This window comes from Zonotrichia leucophrys, chromosome 9 (assembly GCF_028769735.1).
Source record: "Zonotrichia leucophrys gambelii isolate GWCS_2022_RI chromosome 9, RI_Zleu_2.0, whole genome shotgun sequence".
Classification (NCBI taxonomy): domain Eukaryota; kingdom Metazoa; phylum Chordata; class Aves; order Passeriformes; family Passerellidae; genus Zonotrichia; species Zonotrichia leucophrys.
Genome location: NC_088179.1, coordinates 2739143 through 2755210, shown reverse-complemented (window position 1 = coordinate 2755210; position 16068 = coordinate 2739143). Strand labels below are relative to the sequence as shown.

The 16068-nt window shown below is 41.7% G+C and overlaps 1 protein-coding gene and 1 long non-coding RNA gene across 2 annotated transcripts in view; one reads left to right on the top strand and one right to left on the bottom strand.

Moving 5' to 3' along the window:
- The window catches only part of LOC135451416 (vesicle-associated membrane protein 2-like), a 54700-nt gene that overhangs the window by 15838 nt on the left and 22794 nt on the right, over window positions 1–16068 (top strand). The gene's annotated exons all lie outside the window — the stretch shown is intronic.
- On the bottom strand, window positions 2917–5769 carry LOC135451668 (uncharacterized). Its single transcript, XR_010441396.1, has 2 exons — window positions 5698–5769; window positions 2917–5588 (listed from the first exon to the last, which is right to left on the bottom strand). It is a non-coding gene; the product is annotated as an uncharacterized LOC135451668 (long non-coding RNA).

Sequence of the window (16068 nt, the reverse complement as noted above, 5' to 3'; positions counted from 1 at the left end):
CGCTCTGCAAACAGATCCTGACAGACTGACAAGAGACCGACATAATCGCAATTAATCTTTAAAAGTCACTTTAATGGTCTGAGCAGGTCCTGTCAGGGTCACAAACAGCAGAAAGAAAGAAAGGCAGAAATGCATCTGGTGAGCTGGGAAATGTTCATGGGTGGAGAGCTCTGGGAAAAAACTTTGGTTCAGGTGATGTCAGCAGAGATCCCCTGCCCTGCTGGATCCCTGTTGCCTTACCTATCAAGAGTTCTATTATCATTATAGTGCAAGGATTCCATACCACCAGAGTTTCACACCTCCTCAGTGTTTCTCACAGGCAGCTCCTCCGAGCACTGACTTTTCTTGGTCCTTGCAGTAACCATCTCCCTCCAGTTCCCACCAATCCACTCTTATATGCCACTGTTCTTACTGGCTACAGGTGTGGCCTGTTAACGTCAGGCCTGCTCCTAATCTTTAGTAATTGGTTCAGCTGCAACTCTTTGGAGGATAAGATTACATTCTATATTATTTACCCATACTGTGTCCCCCTACAGGTCTAGCTAGAGCTGAGCAGCAGGGACAGGTCTCAAGGATGTCCCAGTCAGTGGCACACCAGGGGGAGCCGGGCTTTGCCAAGCCTCCAGGAGCTGAGATCAGTGACTCTGCCCAAGGCTGGGCCCAGCAGAGCTGCACCTCATTGTCCTGTTCCTATCCCATCCTTTCCTGAACCTCAGTAAAAGCAGCAATGCCAGGGTTTGTGCCAGGCCTCACCTGAGCCAGGAGTTCAGAGTGCTGGATTTCCTGAGAGCCCCCCAAAGCCACCTGCAGGTGTTGCTGCTGGTCCCTCTGGTTTATTGCTGCAATGGTGGAGCATCCCACAAACCTGCTGCTGGTTTCCTTTACTGCCATCCTGCCTAAACAGCACTCAGTGCCCCTCAGCAGCACCTGCCTGCCCTCTCTCTTGGGTCACTTGCTCCTTTGCCTTTTCAGTTTCTAAGGAAAAACCTGCCTCCTTTGTCTTTGTCTGCAGAAGTTCATTTGGGTAAAGGCAGCGGATTTGTATAGTGACCTGTGAAAAATGGATGTATTTTATGACTGGCTTTTTGCTAATATTAAAATGAAAATTACACGTGTTGTGTTAGAAAGTAATGCTGTATTAGTTCTTTTAAGTACTGTGTTAAACATAGTTTTAAAAAAGGTTTTAAAAATGCTAAAATAGAAACTATGCTATTTAGGATACTTTCCTTTAAAGAAAGGACTTGCAGCAAGATAGCAGCCACAGCACACCTGAATCTTTCAGAGAAAAAGAATTTATTGCTCTCTTATCAGAAGAAACAAACTTCTTCCCACCTCGAAGGCGCTTAGGATTCAGGGGAAGAAGCTGACACTGCCCAGACAGAATCCTCTGCTTGAATGGAATTTATGCATCATGGATGAGGTGTATGAATATGCTACAGGCTGTTGTTTTTTAAGGGTTAATCCTCTGTTAACGTGGGTCCTTTTTCAGGCTTATTGTACCCAGAAAAAGGTACCCAAACATCTGTAACTCTTTGTTTCTATTGTCTCCAATTGTCCAAATTATTATTACTCTAATTATATTACTATTTTTACAACCATCTTATTACTATTAAACTTTTAAAATTTTAAAAACAAATGATTGGCGTTTTTCACAGACCCTAAGGAAGGATCACTGTAAATTTATTTATGTGTGTCACCTCTGTGCTGCTGCTGAACAATACTGAACAATAATAATACTGAATAAATAATGAATAAATACTGAATAAAGCTGAGCAATCCTGGGGTGCACTTCATGAGCCCACCCCATGGGTGCTGTGCCTGTGGCCATTGCTGTGGGAGGGGTGTTAGTACCAGATGGGGACAGAGGGAGATGGAGACCCTGGAAAATTCCAGCTGTGAGAAATAGCCACTCACTTTTCATAGTTTAGGAAAGTTTGTTAAACCTTATCAAAAATACAACAGAAGACTGAATAAAGAAAAAAAGTTATGGCACTGGGAGCAAAAGATTTTCCCTGCCGTGTGCTCAGCTCGCTCACAATGGAAGTTTTCCCTTTTTAACCCTTTAACCCCTCCCAAAGTTCTGTCCATCAGCCTCTTCTTTGCTGTCCAGTGATGGAGATCTCCTCCTCAATTCCTGACTGGAGCTCAGGTGTTCCACAGTGACAAGCCAGCCCTCCCAGAAGTCCCTTGATAACCACATGAGGGGTAAAACATAACTATAAATCTGTAAAACTTTTCCTAGCCTAGATACATGATATTTGTCTGTTAATTGTGAGAGTCAATCATTGCATTACTCATCTATCACACAGCCCTGGCTCCTCCTTAGCACTGCCTGTGCTTTGTGGGTGCTCCTCTGCTCTTCTAAGAAGTGCCTAAACTGATGTAGTATTTGTTGCTTCCAGCTCACAGGCAACCTGGAATGAAAAAAAATTAACTAAAAATAAAATTCTAAGCTTTTCTTTTGGTTTGACAGTTTTACTTTAAACTAGCAATTTTCCCTTGTGTTAAAGCAAGAGTGACTGCAAGAGCAATCTCTCATCTGTCCCCATGATCAGAAGGAATTACAGAAAGGAATAGATCTCAGGGGTGCAAGGTCCAGAAGGAATGGAGCAACATGAGTGCAAAATTCAGCCTTTAATAGCAAAGCACTGCTATCTTCTCTTCTCTCAAGATCTTGTTTAGTTTGGCAAAGTACAAATAAGCCCCAAGAAGTTATGGGAAGTGGATGCAGCAAGACTGGGTTGGATAGAACAAATGGTTTTGATGAGAGATGTTATTGCTCTGGAAATGAGAAGGTAACAGACCTTGGGGTGAATGTTTGATATTCAGAATTCTTGATAGCAAGATGCCAACAGAATTTCACATGAGTAATTGGCCAGGGCCACAGAGTGACTGAGGCAGGATGTAAGAACTGTCACAGTGTTGAGCCTTTGCCAGCTCCCTGTGTGAGGCCATGTGTTCTCACCTTTTCTGGGATGCTCTGGAACAGTCCTTCCTGTGCCATGAGAAAATTGTGCACTTTGTCGTGTCTGGCACCACTTTTTGGTTGTGTTTTTGGGGTTTGTTTTCGTTTTTTGTATAACCATGCTATCTTAGTTCCCAGCTAAGCTTAGATACCAGCCCTAAAATTTCAGTTTTCAACCCTTATTTTCCCCTGGTGCACCTGGTCAGAGCAGAAGTGACAGTGGCAGCCCTTGGCACTGTATCCCTGCCAGGTCCAAGGCAGTGCTGCTCCCAAAGATGCAGTGACTCCTGTTCCCCTCAGCTCTGAGGGCTTTGCTTTTGGGTCACTTTTTATCAATTTTGTCACTTTTACCATCACTCATGTCCATGGCAGTGTGGAGGGTAGAAGGTGACTGCACACACAGTGAGGTATCATAAAACAAAGGTGGGATAAAAGCAAGAATTAGCTGTGGATATATTGAAAAATCATCATTCCTATCTCACATCATTGTTCCACTGTGAATAACACATTTGGCCACCTTGGCTTCTTCTCTTCTCATAGCTGGGAAGAAAACATATGGGATTAGAAAGCAACAGCAGCTCAGCTTTCATTTGAGGAAGGAAATAGAGTGATTCATCCTGAAGCCATGGGCTCCAAGGGAGGAAAATCTGAATTATTAACAGCATATTTAAACATGACGAGTGCTGACACCTTCATCTCTTATTTTTACTGCCATGGATTTTCTTCACATGCAGTGAGAGAATTTACACTGTAGGAACTGTGAATGGTTTCATGCTTCCTACCCATTTTTAGCTGCCTAATTTATGGAAAGCCATTACGAGGTGAGTCACTGCTTTCACAGGATTAGTGTGGTTGAGATAGAGCTTTGGGTGTTCCTTTAATTTCCATATTTGCTTGAAAGGAGCATCAGACCCACATCAAAACTGTTATTGTTTGGTATAACAGGGGAGTTCAGAGTCTCTGCTCTCCTTCATCATGTGCAAATACTGAGGAGATGCTCCCTGAATAAACAAGAGATTTTTACCTGCATTCTAGATACTCTGAGTCAGGGTGGCTCATTGCTCAGAGCTTGTGCCTAATTGGATGGGAATTCAGTAATTCCAAAGGTTACAAACCAAGCAACACTGGGAATCTCACTATAAATCTCACTTTAAAGAACTAGTTGCAGAAGCACATTTACTTCTGGTTGATCTTGTTGAGAAGCAGACATTTACAAGTTAAAAAATGTAATGTGCAAGCCTTACCCAGGGTAAGGGTGAGGGTTTTCCCCTCATAATGATTAAATTGTGGGGGGAAATACATTTGGGCTGTCTGGATGAGGAATGAAACAGGGGAAAATGAAGAGTGTGAAACACTCAAGTGCTGAATAAGAGGCAGATTTCATAGCCAATACTCTTTGTAATAAATAACTCAGAAATATTTGTTCAGTTTAGACATCAGACTCCAGCAGGCATTAATAGATAAAATTTAAAGGAAATCCTGAATTGATTTTTTTAAAGTTAATTTACTCGTCTGTAAACCTCTAAACTTGTCACAAAAGGCACCTGTTTGTTACTCATCTTTCACCCAATTACAAGCTCTGAAAAAAACCACAAAACTCTTCATAACAGTGCTTGAAGATTGGTATTTTTGCTGGATAAATTCTGTGGCAGATCTTCAGCTGCTACAAAGAGAAGTGACTCTGAAGCTTTTTTTTCTAATGAAAAACCTCTTTTGTATGAGCTACCCACTTCCTTATTCTCTAGGGATTTAAAAATGCTTAAGAGATTTTAAAAACCAATGGAAATAAGTACAATAGTGGCTGATGTACATAAGGATGGGAGACAATCAGTGATCAGTTAATGCTAAATTACAGAAACTCAAATCCATCATGTTAATCAACTGGTGTCTGTACATGTTTTCATGTGTACTCCCAAGTGTGTGATTTTGAAAGAGTTGTTAGAAAATTTGTTCAAAATTAAATTCTTAAAACCTGTCATCAAGCTGATCACAAGAGCATGTACTTGCCTACATATTAACCAATAAATGTTTTTTGGCTCCTATTTTATTTACTGTGTGAGACTGTGGTGAAAATGGAACCCCTTGGCATTGACTCCTGTAAGGAGATTCAAATTACTTGGAGCATTTATTTAGAATTGAATTGTTCCATCATGCTTTTCCAATAGGATTTTTCTTAGTGGAAATGTCTTTGGACTACATATTCAGTGGCCATCCATCTGGATTTTCAGGCAAGCATTTTTAATTTTCTTCTGAACTGAGATCAATACAAACATTTGTGGTGGCTTCTTTTATTTGTACTTTCCAAGCATCCCACATTTCTCATTTTCTTCATTCAGGGCTGAATGCAGAAGAAAAGCAGAGCAACAGTATTCCTTGGAAGCTGAATGATTGCTGCTCATGTTTTACACCACTTTTATGTAAAATGAACAGTGTCCTCCCCTGGGAGCCACTGGTGAGGCTGAGGTGGAAAACTGAGGAGCAAAAGCAACAGCAGAGGCTAAAACGAGATGCATGCAAGGGTTTTAAATGGTGCTGGCTTTGGCCAGTTTGTGTGATTGCCCTTTTACCATCCTGCTAAACTCCATGGAGTAGGGAAATCCTCAAAAATGCAGATTCCAGATTCCTGTGGGAAATCAATCAGTAGCCAGGTGGAAATTCAGCAGTAGCCAGGTGAAAAGTCAGTAGGTGTTGTTATTACAGTGCAAGGGTTCCATATTGCTAGAGTTTCATACCTCTTTAATGTTTCTTGTGGGCAGCTCCTCTGGGCACTGACTGTTCCTTGTCCTCACAGCAGCCAACTGACTCCAATTCCCACCAATCCACTCTTTTATAACACTTTTCTTATTGGCTACAGCTGTGGCCTGTTTACATCAGGCCTGCTCCTAATCCGTAATAATTAACCCAGCTGCAACTCTTTAGGGGGGTAAAATTACTTTCTATTCCACCTTCATTTACCCATACTGTATCCCCCTACAGTAGGCAGGTGGGAAATCACTAGGCAGGTGGAAATCAGTAGCCAGGTGGGAAATCAATCAGTAGCCAGGTGGAAATGCAGTACCCAGGTGGAAATTCAGTAGCCAGGTGGGAGATCAGTAGCCAGGTGGAAAATCAATCAGTAGCCAGGTGGAAATCAGCAGTAGGCAGGTGGAAGTTCAGTAGGCAGGTGGAGGAGAGGCCCAGGGAGTGGTGGCAGCTGAGGAGGAGAGGGCAGGAGCAGCTCAGAGCCTCTCCCTGCTGCTGCAGCCGTGCTGGGACCTCACCTGAGCTTTGCTCTCCCTGCAGGGAAAGGCTGGAGCAGGAATTGCAGGTGAGCAAGTCTTGTAACAGAGGTGAGCTAAAGGTGTTTGGTGGGATGTAGGATTTTGGGTATACAGCCAGGCTCTCTTGGTTTAGTTCCTCCTGGAACAGTTCATAATGCAGCAACAAAGGTTCTTTTTGCTGGCAATTATAACATCATAAATTGAGTAATTCTCATGTTTTAGACCAGGAAAAGGTTTAAGGCTCAGGATCAATAACCCTAACCACAAAAAAAAAAAAAAAAAAAAAAAGGGCAGAAATTGATGCAAAGTGGAAAAGTGTGATAATATACCATGAGTTTGTTCTATGAATAAATAAGCCAGTGGATGGAGTATTTGTCCTGCTTTGATGCATTTCATTTCCAAGCAAACTAACATACAAATGATAATCAAATGGAAATATTCTTTCCTTTGGCACACTGACTGTTGACTCCAGTTGCACCAGAGGAAGCTGAAGGGGTGAGATGGAGCTAAAAGCCCCTTGGACATTGCCTGATAGACTTTGGAGTTGTGACAGTAATATTTGACTGTAATTGCTTCCATAAGGAGATGACAGGCTGCTGAAATTGCTGTCACTTTTTCTGCGTGAGTTACACCAAAGATGTGTGATTCAGGCCTGCTCACTGACAGGATGCTCTGAATTTACATGATTGGAAAGTTCTTCAGATTAAAAGCAATTCATCAAGGCATTTCTCAGCAGGAAAATACCTGTGTCAGATTAGTCCCTTTCCCTCTCTGATGGGAGGACAGTAATCCTGCTAAATTCAAGCAAAATCTCTGAACTACCTGCATAAACCATCAGGTGGGGAGTTGCATAATGTCTGTAATTAATCCCTGATGTAAAACACTGCAAGTTCAAGATTAAAGGCTGAGTTGAAGTTCTTTCAAAACAAAACAACCACACAAAAAAAAACCAACAAAAAAAAAATCCAAAAGAGAAAAACCTCAAAAAAACCCAAACAAAACACCAAAAGAGCAACAAAAAAAACAGTACAAAGTGGGGTACCACAAACTTCTGAAAAAGAATTTTTTTCAGAAAACTGGGCCACTCAAATCTATTGAATCCCATTAAATGTTGGTAAAAATCTTCATAAAAAAATGTTTAGCAAAAGGTGTCAGAAGGTTCTTTGTCATTCTGAGCTGCTCAGGAAGGCTGTTCATGGGAACAAGCTGCAGTTCTCTGGGGAGTTGCCACAAAAGGTTCTTATGGGGTGTCAAAATATCAAATTTAGAATTGAAAATTCTAAATATAGAATTCAAAATATAGAAAATTCAAATATAGAATTAAAAACCACTTCCAAACTGTTCTTTTATGCTGGTTGGAAGCTCCTGGAAGTGTTGCTATAAATCCACATGGGCAGGGGGTGCATTGCACCTGGTGCTGCTGGGATGGAGTGCAACAAAATCATTGCAACAAAATCATTGCACCTGGGAAAAACTTGCCCTTGTTGTTAAAAAGCTGTGATGCTGTGCAGTCACTTCTAGTATTTCTAATATTTGTTCCAATATTTGTGAGGTCCTGATTCCTCAGGAGAAAACTGGGGGAGTTTGGGACAGCTTTCTCCAGATCAGAGTGCAGGAGAGGAGAGGGAAACTGCAGAGTTTTTCCATTGATGAAAACAAGTTGGATCCAATTTTTCTGCTCGTGTTTGCTCCCTGTGTGAGCACAGAGTAAAAGATAATTTGCTTTAGCCCTGCTTGGTTGGATGGTGTTGGTGAGACTGTGGGGATCATTGGCTCATTCTGGACAGGGAATGGTGCTCTTTTCACTCCTAAAATGTTCTGTGATTGTTCAGTGGGTGAAAAAACAGTGCGTGAGCAAAACAAAGCCTTCAAAATCAGCAACAACCCAGAAGGGGAGATTGTTAATAAAATTGGGGATTTTTACCCCAAGTTACAGATTGCATTTCATTTACTTGAATAACTTAGACGTAGCAAGGTGGAGAGATTAGCATAATCACCAAATATATACTTAATCTGAATTTAATTTAACAGCTATTGATAGAAATCAAATTGTTTCAGCTAGAAATTGATTTTTTTCCAAAGGAACTGCAGCTTGGAACACAGACAAAGGCCAAAACGCCTTTAAATCCTGATTTATTGTGTTGTGTAGATAGATTATTTCACAGTTTAGTTTAAGCCACTACAGCTTTTTTGAATTGCAGCAGGGACTAGTGTGTTGATGTTCAATTTTTTAAAATTGAAATTTAGCCTTCATTTAACCATTTAGATTGATAACCCACAAATCCTGGATCTTTGTGGCTTTGTTTGCTAGATTGGAGAATAATCTAATGTGTGACATTTCCTGAGCTCTGGTGGTTTCTGGTTTTGAGGTACACATGCACAAAGATCCATGCTTACATATTTGTGGGATTCTTTCAGTTTTTTAGGTAGCATAACAAACTCTTGTGCTAGTAACTTCTGTGATTTTGAAGTGAATACTTCACAGTTTATTATTTAACTTTTCAATTCAGAATTCCCTATGAGAAGTCTGATAATCTAATTTTTTTTTCAATCGTTCGGAAGTAATCTCTGGGAACTTCTATTCAGTGGGTTACTCACAAGCTGTTGGTTGTTTTTATTTAAAATCTTCTTGTAAAAATGGAAATGTGGTCTGTTCATCTAGGCTGGACTGGTTCTACTTTCTCCTCCATTTCAGTGCTGGAATCCGACTTCAAAATCTGTTTTCCCAACAACTCTGTAGTTTGTATTTCTGATAATATTTGCCTTTGCTAATTTATTTAAATATTCACAGGCAGCAGGTCCACTGACTGCAAATTTCAAGATTTTGATGAGTATATTATTATTTTTAACAACTTAGTTCTGATTAAGACCAGGGAATCGAATCAAAGCTATAAAGATATAAAGAGATATAGATATATAGAATCAAAGCTATAAAGATATAAAGAGAGGGGGAACAGAACAGGGTAAAATGTACTTTGCCAGTGATTTCATAGACAATTCTCCAGAATAGGTGTGGTTTCTATCAAAGTACAGCTTTGTCCAGGGAAGATTAGGAAAGAAAAGATTATCCAAGGAAATTCTAGTAGGGAAAATTACTTGTATTCATTTCTGTACTGAATTCCTCTGTGGATATTCAGCCACTCTAGGACTTCATGGATAAAATAATGAGCTTGATTTTTAAGGTTTTCTTGCAGGCACCAAGATCTCCTTGCACTCACAAGTCAAAATTCTTTCTTTTCTGGGTGCTGTGGTCTCGCAGCTCATTCCTGAAATGCTGCAGGTGCATTTTGGGGGCCCTGGGCACTGCAGAGCGTCCCTGCAAGGGTTAATGTCTGTGTGAGTTAAAGTGCTCAAGGAGCCCCAAAATGTCCAGCACAAATCCTGCTGGGGGGGGGGATAGACAGGGCAGGGCAGCAAAGCTGGGGCAGCTCTGAGGCAGCACCCAGCCAGGCCTGGCGACAAGGGGTGTTCAGGGTGGCCTCTCCACTCCTTTTGCATATCAATTTCCTCTTTTCTATTGGGGTAGGAAAAAAAAAAAAAAAAGAAATTAAAACCTCATTCAGAAGGAAATTTCCTGCCAGAAACACTCCCAGCTGTGTCAAAATCAGTTGTTCGCATTGGGAATTGACTGACCTTGCGTGGTTAGTTCCCAAAATTTTTACTATCATTCCAAAGCCTAATGATTTCCTATCATCATCTAAATAAAATCTAGGCTTTTTTTTTACTATTCCAACACTAACCTGTTGTTTAATGAACTTCAAGGTGCCTTATTGGCATGTGTCAGCAATCTGCAGGGAGCAGGCCTTGCCCAGGCCGGCATCATCAGCCTGACAGAGCTCAAGGTGGTGCTTAAAACTGGATCCTTCTAAAGCAGGGCTGGATTCGGAGCTTTGCTGCACTCAGTGACCCTGTTGGATTTCTGGGAGCACTGGGCTGGGCACTGACAGGTGACTGGGCTCCACACACAGCGAATCAGCCACAGGGCAGTGACTCAGCTCTGCAAAGCTCCTGCTGCTCAGGAGCTGCTCGTGATGGAGAGGTGGGGAAGTGATGGGGAGGGAAGGGCAGCAGAGAGCTCCTGCCTGCAAGTGATGCCTCAGGATTTCAGCTTTTGTGTTTTCAGATCCTGTACTGCATCAGTGCATCGCTCCAAACTCCATACAGAGTGTGACTTACTGTCCTCACATTTTGGTCAGACAACACAATCCCTCTGGGCCTGGAACCCAAGGACACCTCACAGCCTCAGGACCCAGAAAGCACAAACAAAAGTGAATTGAGGGGAGCAAACTGGAGGTAAATGACTTCATTAGCTGAAGCTGTAATTGCAGGATTAATCCCTGATATGTAAATGGACCAAACTTATAATTGTCTGAAAAACAGGTGCCCATTGTCCTCTACGAGGCTGTCACTGCCCAAGGTATGGCTGTTGAATGTGGATGTCACAGCCTGGTCAGAGAGAGAGAAAACCAAATAAGTTTTCCCAGAATTGGCCTGAGAGACTTAAAGGAGTTAAAAATAATAGCTTATTGTAGGGGTACACATTATGGGTAAATGAAGGTGGTGTAGAATGTAATCTTATCCCCCAACAAGTTGCTGCTGAACCCATTACTAAAGATTAGGAGCAGGTCTGATGTTAACAGGCCACAGCTGTAGCCAATAAGAACAGTGGCATAAAAGAGTGGATTGGTGGGAACTGGAGTCAGATGGCTGCTGTGAGGGCCAGGAACAGTCAGTGCTTAGAGGAGCTGTTTGTGAGAAACATTGAGGAGTTATGAAACTCTGGTGGTATGGAATCCTTGCACTATAATGATAATAGAACTCTTGATATATAAGACAACAGCTTATTATTATATACAGGCCACAGGTGTTGTTTTCTACTCTCCATTTTCTTGTTTTCCTCAAAGATTTTTTTAAAATAAAAAATAAAAGCATCTTGTTAATTAACCAGTCAAGTAAAATGTTTTAACTACATAACCAATCACATCCACCTAGATCAAAACAATTTATAAAAAAGAACAATTCCAAATATACAACATGTTATACCAGTCAGCCTTCTAGCAAGTATCTATCATTTCTTACTCAACAACAACAATTGAAGGCCTTCAATAAATACCCACTTTATTCTCTTAGTCTTGTCTAGCCTCTGTTCTAGGGACACACCTCCAGAAATCATAAGGAGCTTGTGAATGAGGGTATTGTGTAACCATCTCTCTGGGGAGAAATTTGTCTGTTTCTTCACAGATCCAAGAATTGCCGTGTTCTGCCCCTCCATTGTCTGTGGTATCTAGGAAAGTTAGTCATGTGTGTGGGCCTTTATTGTGTGCATTTATTTACTTATCACCACTTTCCCTTTTGAAACATCTCTTGGTTACCTAGGGAACTGGCTCCAGCCCTGCACATTCCTTCCTCTGTTTGCCTGTCAGGTGTGCCAGCTGATGCCTTGGAGGGGCTGCCTGGAGCAGGATAGACAAGGTTCAGAGGATAAAGTGGGGATTTATTAAAGGCCTTTCATAAATACAATTTGGGCAGTCAGAAGTGTCCCAGAGGCTACACCCAAGCTGGACAACGGGCACCAGTTTTTCAGACAATTATAAGTTTGGTCCATTTACATATCAGGGCTTAATTCTCCAATTACAGCTTCAGCTAATGAACTAATTTACCCCCAGTTTGCTCCCCCAATTCACTTTTGTTTGTACTTTCAGGGCCTGAGGTTGTGGGGTGTCCTTGGTTCCCAGGCCCAGAGGGATTGTTTTGTCTGACCAAAATGTGAAGAGAGTAGTTAACACTTTATATGATGTTTGGAGTGATGCACTAATGCAGCATAGGATTTGAAAATTATAAAAGCTGAAATCCTGAAGCATTCTAAAAGGCATTCATCCCATCCAGCAGCACTGGATTCTGGAGCCCACAACCCAGCACTGCCCCAGAGTGCTGACTGCACTGCACAAGGACACAGAGGCCAAAAAGGAATAGTAATAAAAAAGCAATAACTCTGTCAGTGCATTGAATCTTGCTGTAGGTAGGCTGGATTTGTTGTGGACAGGTGGATATAATTCTCAATATTCAGCTGGGCTAGCAGTAGCAAGTTATTTATTTTTATGGAAATAAAATGCATGAATAACATTAAGTTTTAAAGTTTCTGTAACTTTTAAAGTATCAGAATTGTAGCAGCAGCAGGTAATGCTTTACCCTTCAAGGTTTGTAGCAGATGGAAAGACAGAGAGCTTGAGGAACAGCTTGGAGGGCAGGGAATGTCAACTATGGGAATGTTCCAGTCAGCTGATATCTGCTCTATATATATCAGCAGGAGTTTATGGCTGATTGGAAATGTGTTGTTTTGTCCCAGGCATGATTGTCACCCATTCTTCTGTCACTTAAATAACATGGACAATTCAAATTTTAATTGAATCTTTGACTTTTAAAGCATAAATTCAAACTCAAATGTTCCTTCTCAATCCCAAGGAGTTTTTATTTCCAAAGAAGGACATGAGAAACAAGTGATTGCTTTTGAAGTATTGTAGAAGTAATAGGGGCTGCTCAGAATGCTGCAAACCACTGGGGATTTTCAGGCAGGAAAATGTTTGGGCATTTTCACAAATAGCAAAAGTCAGAATGTACCAAACCTGAAAGGTACAACCAGAGTAAACTGGTCTCTACTGAATTAGTAAAAGTTTATTGATTTATTGGGGAAAAAAAGCAAAATTGAAGTTCAGTTTCTGGCCATTTTGCAGGTGTTCACAGCACTGATCCACAGAGTGTGGCTGTGAACTCCAGAAACTACACCAGGGCTCTGGAAATGGGATTTAAACATGAGCTCTGTGTAATGCAAAGAGGATCTTTAAAAATCAGAGTTGGAGGGCAAGAGAGATGGTAAAATAAAGGTGGGAGCTTAGCCCAAGGAGAAACCACAAGGCTCTTGGGGATCCCATGAGGATGGGCAGCTCAGGAGAGGTGGCTGTAATGCTATAGACCAATCTTACTTGGCATATTTGAAGCTTCAATCTAGTTCATAGTTTTCTGTATTTAATGAATTTACATTAGTTTACCAAGCAATTTATTTGGCCAAATAATTTCAAAGATCTTTTTAAAAAGATCTTTAAAGCTCTGGCTTTGTTTTATTCAAAATATTTTGTGGTTTTGGAGAGGTTTTTTTTAAATCAATGAGAACTTGAAGTGAGAAGTTACCCTTTATTGCTTTAATGTATTTCATTGGTTAAATGGAATCCAGTTTTTGGCATTGATGGATGTTGAAACTGGGAGGAAGGGACATTATGTGTGAATATATCACTGTGGGAAGGTGCAGGCACTGTGACAGGCACTTGTAGATGGTAACTGCACTTCATGGAAGCTCTTCAGAAACTGATGTGACCTTTTGGGAGCAATGAGGGTGAGGGTTTGGCTCTGTACAGATCCCTGTGCTGTTCTCTGACACTTGCACAGGCTGCTATTTAAGTTATGAATAGGTGGGATAAAATATTCACTGCAGTTTTCTTGGCCAAGCAGATAGACAAGATTTAAACTTAACAAGCCTCCTGATAATTAAGATTTAAGTAGAGGTGGTAATTACCCTGTGAAGTTTAGCTGTGATGAAACTGCCACTGAATAGCAATGGCAAATACATAGGCGACAAAAACTCTTCACTGCTGATGGAAATGTGACCTTTCAGCTGCTTTGTTGTTTCTGGGACTTTGAAAACAATCAAAGAAAAAACATGTTAAGAGTTGATTTACTTCTAAAATGCAGAAATTCTGAAATTCTTTCATTCTAAAATTTGCTTCTAAATCAGCAATGCTGGGAAGTGATGTACAGGAAAATGGGAAGCCCCAAAGCCTCCTGGGTTTGGATCTGAAATACATACAGTTAGTGGGCAGCTGAACTGAAAAGCAAATTACCCCTCTGAGAGCATCTCAGAAGTGGGAGGTGATGGTCTCCAGCCAGGGCTGTTTTTTGGGGAGTCTCTCACCCTGCATGCAGAGAACATCATTGCCTGTTTGTGAGAGGAATGAGAACCTGAAGAACACTTAATTTTATGGGGCTGCTAGAAGTCTCTCTGGGCTTTAATCTGAGTCTCTTAAAATACAGGCTGAAAAACCATCCTTCACTCTTAAGAAAATACTGCTTAAAAGCAAGGAAAGCTTATCAGCCTCAGCAGTGCTTCGAGAGCTTCCTTGCTCTCTGTGTCAGAGTTCCCTTTTCCCTGGCTGCAGCTCTCAGGTTTCTGTGGTTGGGATGACCCCCAAGCTATTAAAAGGTCTTTTTCCCAGCCCTACAACCGAACAAGTCAAGATTCATCAGTTCTGCTTTCCAAGGTTGTTTATTTTCTCTTATCTGTTACATTCCTTCTCTGACCTGCTGAGGTCTGTCCAGCAGGTTGGGTTGTAGCACAGTCCCTGCCCTTGGGGTGGTGTTGGCTTTTTATACTAAAAACTACGTGTTCTTTATTGACAATAATTTTCCAATACCTATCACCTATGTTAGACAGTCTGTCTCTACTCTAAACCAATTCAAAAGTGTCACCATCACAGCAGAAGATGGAGGATGAGAAGAAGGACAGGACATGCCCAGATTCCTCCATCTTGCCTCTTGAACCCCCATTCTAAATCCCCAAAATTCTACTTTTTCACCCTGTGACAAATTCACTATTGTTCTACTCAAATCTGTGTGGCTTGTAACTCTTCACACAAAGGTGGTTATGGTTTCCCTGGGCTAAAATCAAAGGCACAGGTGTTTGTGACTCCATGACAAGGTCTCTGAGCCCCTGTCAGGGTCTGGAGCCCTCCAGGGCAGCCAGAGGAATGTCCTGGGTTCTGACATCTCCCCTCCTGTTTGCACCAAGAACACCTCCTTTGCAGCCCTGTTCATGGCCTGTCACATGCACTGAAAAACTCATGGCAAAAGGAGCAGAAGAATTACAAACCCTACTAAAATGTAAAATAACTGTTTTCAAAAGTTCCTTCCACAATGATGGAAGGTCAAAGAAATCAAACACACCATTCAGCCAAGATCCAGTAACTTCTCCAAGTTTGGCTATCCCTTCTTGCAATTGCTTTATGTTTTCATGAATTGACTTTGAGTGATCAGACAAGTTCATGCAGCACATTCCTTCAAACTCTTCACATCCGTGCCATGTGCCAGCAATAAATAATCAATTTTTTGAAGAGTGGCTCGTCACACACTGTTGATGTCTGTTAGCATGTTACTCAGTGCAAGAGAGGTGGCACAAGTGTGCTTGCTCTGCCAACAACCTATGTGATCCAGTTGGGCCAAGGCTGCTCCTGATACTGCCTGAGGTGAAAATATTGCAACCACAATTCTCTGAGCCTTGCTCCGTGTGTGAACACTGTCATCACAAGCTGGATCATACTGTTTGACCAATCTTCTCCTTCTGTGTTTCTGCTCTTTTAAAAATGTCAGCAGCAGCCCATGAGTCAGGAGCAGGGGGTGCTGAGCCAAGGGTGCCCTGCTGCTCCAAGGGTACTCCTTGGAGTAAACCAAGAGCTGGAAGCAGGGGATGCTCTCGCTGCTCTGCACAGGTGATGTCCAGCCCTGGGGTGACACATCAGAAACAGGAAATTTGCAGGTAACGCCTGTAACACCTGCCCAGAAACAGGAGCTTTGCTTAGAGCTGACCTGTGTCATCTGGGACTGCTCTGGTGCTTTGTCTTGGTTTAAAAGGACAGGTGTTTGCTAAGGAGGGCAGGAGCCTCCCCTGAAATGGAAAATGTAACACACGCCCCCCACCAACTTTTCTGAATTGCTATAAATTTTAAATTAAGGGGCTTTCAGGCAAAAAATATGGGAGCAGGAATAACAGTTCTTTAATAGGGGAGAAAATAAAAAGAT